Source organism: Cetorhinus maximus, chromosome 3, assembly GCF_964194155.1.
Source record: "Cetorhinus maximus chromosome 3, sCetMax3.hap1.1, whole genome shotgun sequence".
In the NCBI taxonomy this organism is placed as follows: domain Eukaryota; kingdom Metazoa; phylum Chordata; class Chondrichthyes; order Lamniformes; family Cetorhinidae; genus Cetorhinus; species Cetorhinus maximus.
The window spans coordinates 56926203-56936877 of record NC_135881.1 but is presented as its reverse complement, the minus strand read 5'-3'; the positions used below and the strand labels follow the sequence as shown (position 1 = coordinate 56936877).

At 42.8% G+C, this 10675-nt stretch overlaps 1 protein-coding gene across 1 annotated transcript in view; it reads right to left on the bottom strand.

The window, feature by feature from the left end:
* The window catches only part of cubn (cubilin (intrinsic factor-cobalamin receptor)), a 481327-nt gene that overhangs the window by 306708 nt on the left and 163944 nt on the right, over positions 1-10675 (bottom strand). The gene's annotated exons all lie outside the window — the stretch shown is intronic.

The following is a 10675-nucleotide window of genomic DNA, read 5'->3' as shown; positions in this document are numbered from 1 at the left end:
AATCAGTTTTAAAAGCTTAAAGTTTGTAGGAGGAAGGCAAGACTGAAGGATGTAAGGAGTTCCAAAGTTTTGAGGGGTTTATCATTAAGAAACTATTTGAACAATTGTAAAGTAGTAATCACAATTAAAAATCACCTTGATCATGAAAAAAAGTATTGTCCATTTTCTGGGGAGGGATAGGAGTCTGTGGAGCTAATCTCATTTTCATCATACAATGACACCATACAATGTATTTTTATATGATTTATGTAATTTTCTCACATTTGCAAGAAGAAAGAAAGGTGGGCTTGCATTTTTCAGGAGGGCAGTGTCCTGTTAAAATTATAATCTGAAAGTTATCTAGAAGTGCTGTTCAAAGTATTGCAAACCTGGAAAACCTTGCGAACTTCTACATGATATAACATTGCCTGATACGACATATTCAAAGAAGGATTGTTAAATTGGGATAAATTTTCATCTTCCCCACCTGGGGGGTAATCAGCCAGAGTGAATTGCCAGTCTGTATTGGAGACCACCCAATTCTCAATCAACTGGTAACTGGTGAATTAAAGTGCAATTCTTCAGAAATAGTTTTGCTGGATTTTCCATTTGGTGTTGGGGCTCCATCATTGGGGCCATTTGTAGGCCCCGACAGCACACGGTGTTGGGAATAGTCACCAACACAATTTTTGGTGAGCTGGCCAATTAGAGGCCAGAGGGCACACTCATCATCCATTTCAGGATAATGGTCAGGCTCCCAAGGTTGGAGGGTCAATAGGAGACCGTCCAGCGATGACACATTGGCAGATCTACCATCTGAAATGGCAGCTGCCTATGCCTACAGAAAGAGAGAGAGAGAGAGAGAGAGAGGGAGAGATGCAGTGCCTCATAATGAAGGCACCCTCTGAAGACTAGGTAAAAAAGTTTGATTTTAAAAAGGCCACAGCTGCCAGGCCTTGATTATGAAAGGACAACCCGTCCACTGGATGGCTGAGTGGCCGTGGCAGGTGTGGGGGGGTGTCCCAGGTGGGATAAAGCATTGTCCACTAACTCCCCATCTTCCTTCTGGAGGCTGCTTCCTCTCACTGACCATGTTTTGGCCCACTCTGTGGGGCCCACCTACTGACTGAAAAGGCTCCTTAATGACCTTATTTGGCTGTCTGTGGCTGGCAGGCAGGTAGCCATTCCATGAGCCCTGGCCATCTCAACAATGGCTCCTCCGTAGAATTATGACAGTAAACCAGCACGCTGGCCAGCAAAGTGAAATTCCAGGTCTTTACACCTCCAGGCCTGCCCTCAGTAGCCTTCGAAAATCCTGCTCAGGAACGCTGTAATATCGAGCACAAAAGCCTAAGGCAGTGCTGTGCCAGGACATTACTGTCTACCCCACTGTTCGGGCTGGGTATAAGAAGCTTTACTTTACATCCAACTGCCAATGCTGACTTGGCAGTGCTTTATGGTCAGACTGGGCCCCTAAATTGGAAAAGCTGCTTCCCATCACTAAAACATCTCATCTTTGTGGGTACAAAATTCACAAACAATAGATTTTTTAAAAAATCTTAAAATAATGGCGTAAAGGTGGAGTAACTGTAACACATCAGATCTGAAGATTTTCACTGACAGCAAATATTTCTGGATTGGCAGTTTCTAACTTTACCAAGAAATGACCCTGGCCCAAAAACTCTTCAATGAAGGTATTAACTTGATATAAGTTTACTTTTTACTCTCCCATCGTGCTTATTAGTAACTTACATCATTACAACTGCTGAAATAAATCGGCACAAAAACAGAAAATGCTGGAAATACTCTGGGCAGAATTTTCTGCCCGCCGGGCGGGAGGGCCCAACCCAATCTCCGGCGGGCAGGGAGCTGATCCCCGCCGGAGAAGCGGGCCCCGCTGCCATTTTACGTGGGCGGGCCGATTAAGGCCCGCCCAGCGTGACGTCTGGCGGGAAGCGCTATGTGCTTCCTGTGCAGGTGGGAGGGGGATTCCCCAAAAGCAAGAGTGCGCTCTTTCACGCATGTGCACGAAAGAGTGCACATCTCCCTGAGGCTAAGTGTAGCCTCAGGGAGATCACTTCCACTTTGCAAAAGATTAAAAATAGAAAAAAAAATTCCCTAACACATCCCCCTCATGTGACAATGTCACATGAGATGGGACATGATCATAATTTACATAATAAGTTTATTAAACTTTTTAAAACCCTACATGAAACCTCATCCTGCCGGTGGATGAGGTTTCATGTTTTTTTCTATTGCCCACTGGGGCTCCTGGCCTGCCCGCCATGCTTAAGGTTGGACAGGCAGATCCTTTAATTGTATAATTGATCCTGTCAATGGCCTCAATTGGCCATTGACAGGTCGGCGGGCCTGCAGCTGATTTTGCTGCGGGCCCGCTTTCCTGAATATTTAAGAGGTGTCAGCTGTGGCTCAGTTCATAGCACCCTCGCCTTTGAATCAGAGGGTTGTGGGTTCATGTCCCACTCCTGGAAACCAAGAACTGTGATTGTACCCGAAAGGGTTGCAATCTGTGACTGTTGATAACTCGAAAGAGTTTCCTGAATATTTAAATGGACCGGGATGACGCTGGGGGTTCCGCCCGATGTCATCCCGCGTCATTTTATGCATCGGCGAGCGGGCCCCACCCCCTGCTCGCCGACGGCAAAATTCTGCCCTCTGTTTCTCTCTCTGTTTTCCCAGCATTTTCTGTTTTTGTTTCATATTTCCAGCATCTGCAGTATTTTGCTTTTATCTGCTTCAATAGCATCCTCCTTTCCCAATGGAGCTGCCCAGGCTCCAGAAATGCTGACCCTCTGATCAGGCTATCGGTGCTGCTGACCCACCGCCATCCTGAATAGGATGGTGAACGCAGAGGCAGCCTATTAGCAGGTCACCTCTGGGGAGATTGCTCACTTCCAACAATTGTGGTTCTGACATTGGGTTCCCAGAGTCTATGGTAAAATCCAACCCATTAAATATGTTTCTCTCCACAGAAGCTGCTGAGTACTTCCAGCATTCTCCCTTTTAGTCTCAGATCTCCAGCATCCACAGTGTTTTGCTTTTCCTTTATAAAATAAATCTGTTTTTGGAACTAGGATATCTGTGCACAGACCATTGAAAATCACTTGTTCCTTTCAATGTTTAAAATCGGTATAAATTCAGTCACACTAGTATGTTACGCAAACAAGTGTCCCTCAAAGTTCTCCAAGCACATATTCCCCAGAAGAGTTATCCATTAAAAAAATAGTTACGATCCATACAGTTTAAGAGAGAAAGCTGCTCTAATCCACAACACAACCTCTTATATTTTAGCAAAGTAAACTTTTAAACAAATTTAACATTCATTTCACTTGAGTTGTAGAAATGCAAACAAAAGAGAAATCTCAAGAAGCTCTCACACATCTCAGAAAACCTTGGAAGCCATGAATGTTATTTCAGTGCTAACAACCACAAACACAGACTTATCTGTTTTTCTCATGGATATTGAAAACCGAGAGTGGTTAGTTCTGGATTTTTTTATTACTGCATGACAAGTATTCAGCAGTCACTGCCTGGCAGCAAAATATTTGCAAGAATTTAATGCAAGTACCTTACAAAGGCCCTCAGCTTAATGAATATTTTTTTTAAAAAACAAAGCAAATAAACTTAGTTAGCTTCAAAACAATTAGATGCACCAGAAAGGGTGGAACATCTTAATCAAATCTGAGAGGACTGTGTGATTAATGCTGTTGCAAAACTCAGCTGAACTTCAACTTTTCATGACGCAGTGAATGAGTCAGTTTGAACCAGACATGGAAATGACCGTCAGTTTAGAAACTACTGAAGTTACACATTTCTTTCCACTTGGCAAATCCTCTGAGCACCCGTACAGAAAGTCTGCCATAATGTCTGCTGCTATGTAGTTGCTAAGAGATCAAATAACAAACAAAACAGCCATCAAATGAAGAAACAGCTCTCAATTACTTCACAGTGCACTCTGATAAAACAGTGGGCACACTGAGAAAGCGAGGATTTATTATTTCAGCAAATGCTGTCAATCTTGTAAATTTGATAACAGATTTTAACTTAATCCAGCTAAACTAACAGTGACGTGCTCAGCTATGGAACGGCATACCTGTATTCTGCGTTGAAAAACTAAGTTACTTTCATTTGCAGACCAACCATTGTTATCTCCAATTATTAAAGCGTTAAAGGATGTTGTTATAGTGACAAAGGTTACTCTACATTGAAAATGTTTATAAATTCAAATTCAAAATTGCATTTATTCTGTATTGACAACATGTTGGTTATTGATTGATTTGCAGTACTGTGCTTGTTTCCCTACGCTATATAAATGACAGTTGATTATAGACATGTTATTCGCACCATCCCTTTCCACAGCAGTATACTCTCCACAGTTACAAAAATCTTATTAAGAGATGGTCCAGTCATCTCAATTTTTGCAATCAGTACAAATTAGTTGTGAATTTTGTTCTCTCCTTTATTTATTTGGATAAGGACTGAATTGCTACTCTCAGATATTTCCAAATACAATACTTTTGTTAATATGGCCATAATCTACATCTGTATACCCAAGCACCTTTTTTTCCTAAATTCTCATGGTTTCCCAACGAATGGTTAATGTTTTTATTGCCGGCACTGTCCAAAGCTTTTCCTTTACTGTTTCCTGGGAACTGTAGGGGTGTGGCAGCCCAGGGACTGCAGTTGTATGAGTAAGTTTACAAATAGCCTGGTGTAGGAGTGCATGATTCTCCAATGATTCACTGTGCCCACATCAGATGCAAAACTGTGATTTTCAAAAGAATTTAAATTTTATGGTAAGGCATATGGATTCAAAATTAATATAAAATTTCTTTTTGACAACATTTTTATTGCAAATCAATTATATTTGTGATTTTTTGTTATTGTTCCTGTTAAACACCTTGTGACATTTAGCTATATTAAAGGCTCTACATAAATGCAAATTGCTATTGTTGGTTGAATTGAAGATCTATTGTTCAAGACATAAGTTTAAACTTCTCCCGTAAAGAAGTTTTAATACAAAATATTTTGTTGGTCTCACTAGTGCATAACATAACTGTATTTTCTACCAACTTCTTCCTGCTTTTCTACTAACATGTGACTTGATAATCCTGGAAATATGTCTTAGATTACCCTTTCATCAAGCCAAATCCATTTCTCCACTTTAACCTCTATTCACAATCTGCCCAAATTTATCTCCCTGAATCAGAAATAGGAGTGTCATTTTGGTCTGATGTGGACTTTTACTTTGGATTTGGCTACTAAAGACACATCATTTAAGCATGAAAAAGGTTAGCATTTTTCCCTCATATTTCTCACAATAGTAACATTTCTCAGAGTCATTTTGTGTATACTAAGCAGTAGGGATAATCACCATCGCACTTTGAGTGAACAGATTAAACAGATACATCAATACCATAAAATCAGGGGCCACTCTTGCAACTGCCACACCTAGGTACCACAACCACAAACTGACATGCGACAATCCGGGATTAGATGAATAATAATTTTCTGAACTAAAAGTAATTTTAAAATGTTAAATACTAAAAAGTGTTTGCTTTACTAATTATATCAGTTGTGCACTGCCCACCAGATAAATTAGTGGAATATAAAAACAGGTAGTACACTTAACTCTCTCTCTCCCCCTTAGGATGGGTGTGGCCATATTTCTCAAATGCACAACCCATCAAGAACCCATGAGTCTGAATTGCACTGAACTTGTAGAAATTCAAGATTAGAATGGAACTTTCTTTTTAAATTCATTCCTGGGATATGACCGTCACTATCTAGGCCAGCATTTATTGTCCATCCCTAGTTGCCCTTGAGAAGGTGGTGGATGTGCCTCCTTGAACCGCTGCAGTTCAGTGGTGAAGGTAGAATTGGTCCAATTTCCAGGCACCATCCTCATGGGTCTCAGGCTGTTGTCTCCTAATCCTGATTTTCCTGCAGAAGCTAGCCATCCTGTCAATTTGGCCAGCTACTAGCTAGGAAACAGAAGGAAATACTGACAACAAGGCTCTGCCATTAAATTTGACAGGACCTCCAAGCCTCCAGCCTTGTAAGATTTTCCCTGCATTAATGTGCTCCCCGCAACCTCCCTAACTCAATGTTCATATCAGGGCCTTAATTTCCAGAGCTCCAGCAGAGTGAAATAAAATCAAGTTTTTTTTTCAACCACTTGGTGGTGTACACGAGCAAGGGAAGATTCTGCGTGCAGGCAGCCTAATTAAGAACACTTCTGTAAGGGCTAATGTTCGATTCCAGAAAATCTCCAGAGAAATGCTTGAGCCATTTCTCACGTGAAGGAGGACTATCATGAAGTAGTTCTGTGAGTTTTTCTCCCCTGCTGATTTGTAAACATAATTCACCTTTTTTTTGAGTCTCTGCAGTCCTTTCAATGTTGACCCACCCAATAAGTTCCTTGGCTCTGTGCCTTTGAAATTTGAATGCTCCCTTTATGAACTACTTGAGGGCAGAAAAGGAGGAGATGATGAGCTAGATCATGAGATCATAAGAAACAGGAGCAGGAGTAAGCCATTCGGCCCATAGAGCCTGCTCCACCATTCAATAAAATCATTAACTCCACTTTCCTGACTGTCCCTCATAACCCTTGACTCCATTGTTAATCAAAAATCTGTCTAACTCAGCCATGAATTTATTCAACGACCCAACCTGCTCCCTATGGTAGAGAATTCCAAAGACTAGTGACGTCCTGAGGGAAAAAACACTCCTCATTTCCATCTTAAATATGGGAGATCACATTTTAAACAGTTCCTCCTAGTTCTAGATTCCCTCTCAAGAGGGAACATCCTCTCAGCATCTATCCTGTCAAATTCCCACAGAATCTTATATGTTTCAATAAGATCACCTCTCATTCTTTTAAACTCCAATGAGTGTAGGTCCAGCCTTCCCAAGCTTTCCTCAGAAGACAACCCTTTTATCCCAGGAATCAGCTGAACCACCTCTGAATTGCTTCCAATGTAAGTATATCCTTACTTAAGTAAAGGAGACCAAAACTGTACACAGTACTCCAGCTGCAGTCTCACCAATGCCCTACACAGTTAGCAAGACTTCCTTACCTTTGTACTCCAACCCCTTGCAATAAAGGCCAAGATTCTATTTGCCCTCCTAATTACTTGCTATACCTGCATGCTAACATTTTGTGATTCATCTTCAAGGATCCCTCTGTGCCACAACATGCTGCAATCACTCTCCATTGAAATAATATTCTGTATTTCTATTCTCCAGCCAAAGTGAACAACCTCAACTTTTCTCACATTATACTCCATCTGCCAATTTCTGCCCACTCACTTAACCTAACTATATCCCTCACAACTTGCTTTCCTCCCTACCTTTGTTATCATCAGCAAATTTAGCTACAATACAGTCAGTTCCTTCAATCAAGTCATTCAAATAGAGCGTAAATAGTTGAAGTCTCAGCATGATCCCTGTGGCACTCCATTATTAAATTTTGTTATATTTTGCCAATATGAAATTGACCCATTTATCCCGACTCTGTTTCCTATTAGTTAACCTCAGGGTAGTGTCCTCAGCCCAACCACCTTCAGCTGCTTCATCAATGACCTTCCTTCCATCATAAGGTCAGAAGTGGGGATGTTCGCTGATGATTGCGCAATGTTCAGTACCACTCACGACTCCTCAGATACTGAAGCAGTCCATGTTCAAATGCAGCAAGGCCTGGACTATATCCAGGCATAGGCTGACAAGTGGCAAGTAACTTTCGTGCCACACAAGTGTCAGGCAATGACCATCTCCAACAAGATAGAATCTAACAATTGCCCTTGACATTCAATGGCATTACCATTGCTGAATCCCCCACTATCAACATCCTGGGGGTTACCATTGACCAGAAGCTGAACTGAGCTAGCCATATAAATATTGTGGCACAGAGCAGGTCAGAGACTAGGAATCCTGCAGCAAGTAACCCACATCCTGACTCCCCAAAGCCTGTCCACTAGCCACAAGGCACAAATCAGGAGTGTGATGGAATACTCTTCACTTGCCTGGATGAGTGCAGCTGCAACAATACTCAAGAAACTCGACACCATCCAGGACGAAGCAGCCCATTTGCTTGGAACCACACCCACAAACATTCATTCCCTCCGCCACTGATGCACAGTGACAGCAGTGTGCACCATCTACAAGATGCACTGCAGAAACTCACCGAGGCTCCTTAGACAGCATCTTCCAGACCCACAACTGCTACCATCTAGAAGGACAAGGACAGCAGATGCATGGGAACACCACCACCTGCAAGTTCATCTCCAAGCTACTCACCATCCTGACTTGGAAATATATCGCTGTTCCTTCACTGTCGCTGGGTTTAAATCCTGGAACTCCCTCCCTAACAGCACTGTGGGTGTACCTACACCACATGGACTGCAGCAGTTCAAGAAAGTGGCTCACCTTCTCAAGGGCAATTAGAGATGGGCAATAAATGCTGGCCTTTCCAGCGATGCTGAATGAATCAAAATCAAAAATAAAACAATTCTCTATCTATGCTAATATATCACTCCCAAAACCATGAGCTCTTACCTTGTGCAGCAACCTTCTATGTGGCATCTTATCAAATGCCTTTTGGAAATCCAAAATCACTATATCTACTGGTTCCCTTTTATCTACCCTGCTTGTTACATTGTCAAAGAATTGTAGTAAATTTATCAAACATAATTTCCCTTTCATAAAACCATATTGACTCTGCCTGATTACATTATGATTTTCTAAGTGTTCTGCTACTACCTTCTTAATAATGAACGCTATTTTAATTTTAAAAATGACTCGGCAAATTTGGTGACAATACTGTTGACCCCTTTATCCAAGTTATTCATATAGATTGTAACTGGCCTATAGTTTCCTGTTTTCTGTCTCCCTCCTTTCTTGAATAGAGGTGTTACATTTGCAGTTTTTCAATCCACTGGGACCATTCCAGAATCTATGGGCAGAACAATGGGACCTTGGCGTGTGTGTCCATAGATCTCTGAAGGTGGAGGGGCATGTTAGTGGGGTGGTGAAAAAGGCATACGGGACACTTGCCTTTATCAATCGAGGCATAGATTACAAAATTAGGGAGGTCATGTTGGAGTTGTATAGAACCTTGGTGAGGCCACAGCTGGAGTACCGTGTGCAGTTCTGGTCACCACATTATAGGAAGGATGTGATTGCACTGGAGGGGATGCAGAGGAGATTCACCAGGATGTTGCCTGGGATGAAACATTTAAGTTATAAAGAGAGGTTGGATAGACTTGGGTTGTTTTCGTTGGAGCAGAGAAGACTGAGGGACGACCTGATCGAGATGTACAAGATTATGAGGGGCATGGACAGGGTGGATAGGAAGCAGCTGTTCCCCTTAGTTGAAGGGTCAGTCACGAGGGGGCATAAGTTCAAGGTGAGGGGCAGGAGGTTTAGTGGGGAATGTGAGGAAAACCCTTTTTACACAGAGGGTGGTGACGGTCTGGAATGCGCTGCCTGGGAGGGTGGTGGAGGCGGGTTGCCTCACATCCTTTAAAAAGTACCTGGATGAGCACTTGGCACGTCATAACATTCAAGGCTATGGACCAAGTGCTGGTACATGGGATTAGGTAGGTAGGTCAGGTGTTTCTCACGTGTCAGTGCAGATTCGATGGGCTGAAGGGTCTCTTCTGCACTGTGTGATTCTGTGATTCTGTGAATATTGCCCTTGTCGGGCGGGCGGAAAGCCGACCGCCACCTGCGTTCAGGGCCGGAAGGCGATTTCACGCTGGCTGGCCAGTTAAGACCCACCCAGCGTGAAATGCGAGCGGTAGCGCTCAGCGCTGCCTGCGCGGGCGGGGGAGGAGGGCGAGCGGGGTGAGCGTGACCTTAGCGCATGCGCACTTCATAATCTCCCTGAGGCACAGAGCTGGCTCAGGGAAATGGACAGTTATATAAAAAAGTAATAAAGAACTTAAAAATGTAATAAAACTCTGTCACATGAGCAGGGACATATTATAAATTACGCTCTAAAATTTTTATTTTATTTTTATTTGCTTTAGCAAACCTCAACCCGCCCATGGATGAGGTTTCCTAAAAAGTGTAAAGGCCTTTTCACCTGCCTGCCAACCGTAAGGTTGGATGGGCAGCAAAAAGTTCTATTTAATTTCCCCTTTAATTGCCTTAACAGGCCTTTTAATTGTCGGTGGGCGTGCAGCTGACTCCGGCATGCACCCGCCAAACAAAATATCGCAAGACTGCGCGTTGACGTCGGGACGATCAACCGATGTCAACGCACCTCATTTTATGCTCGAGCGGGTTGAGCACATGCCCACCCGCCGAGCTAAAAATTTTACCCTATGTAATTTTGGAAGCTTATAACCAATGCATCCACTATCTCTGCAGCCACTTCTTTTAAAATCCTAGGTTGCAGACCATGAGGTCCAGGGGACTTGTCAGCCTTTCGTAACATTAATTTCCCTAGTACTTTTTCTCTGGTGCTCGTGATCACAAGAACACAAGAAATAGGAGCAGAAGTAGGTCACATGGCCCATCGAGCTTGCACCACCATTCAGTACGATCACGGCTGATCTTGGGTTTCCACTTTCCTGCCCACTTCCCAATATCTCTTAATTCCCTGAGAGACCAACAATCTGCCTATCCCAGCTGTAAATGCATTCAACAATGGAGCATCCACAACCCTCTC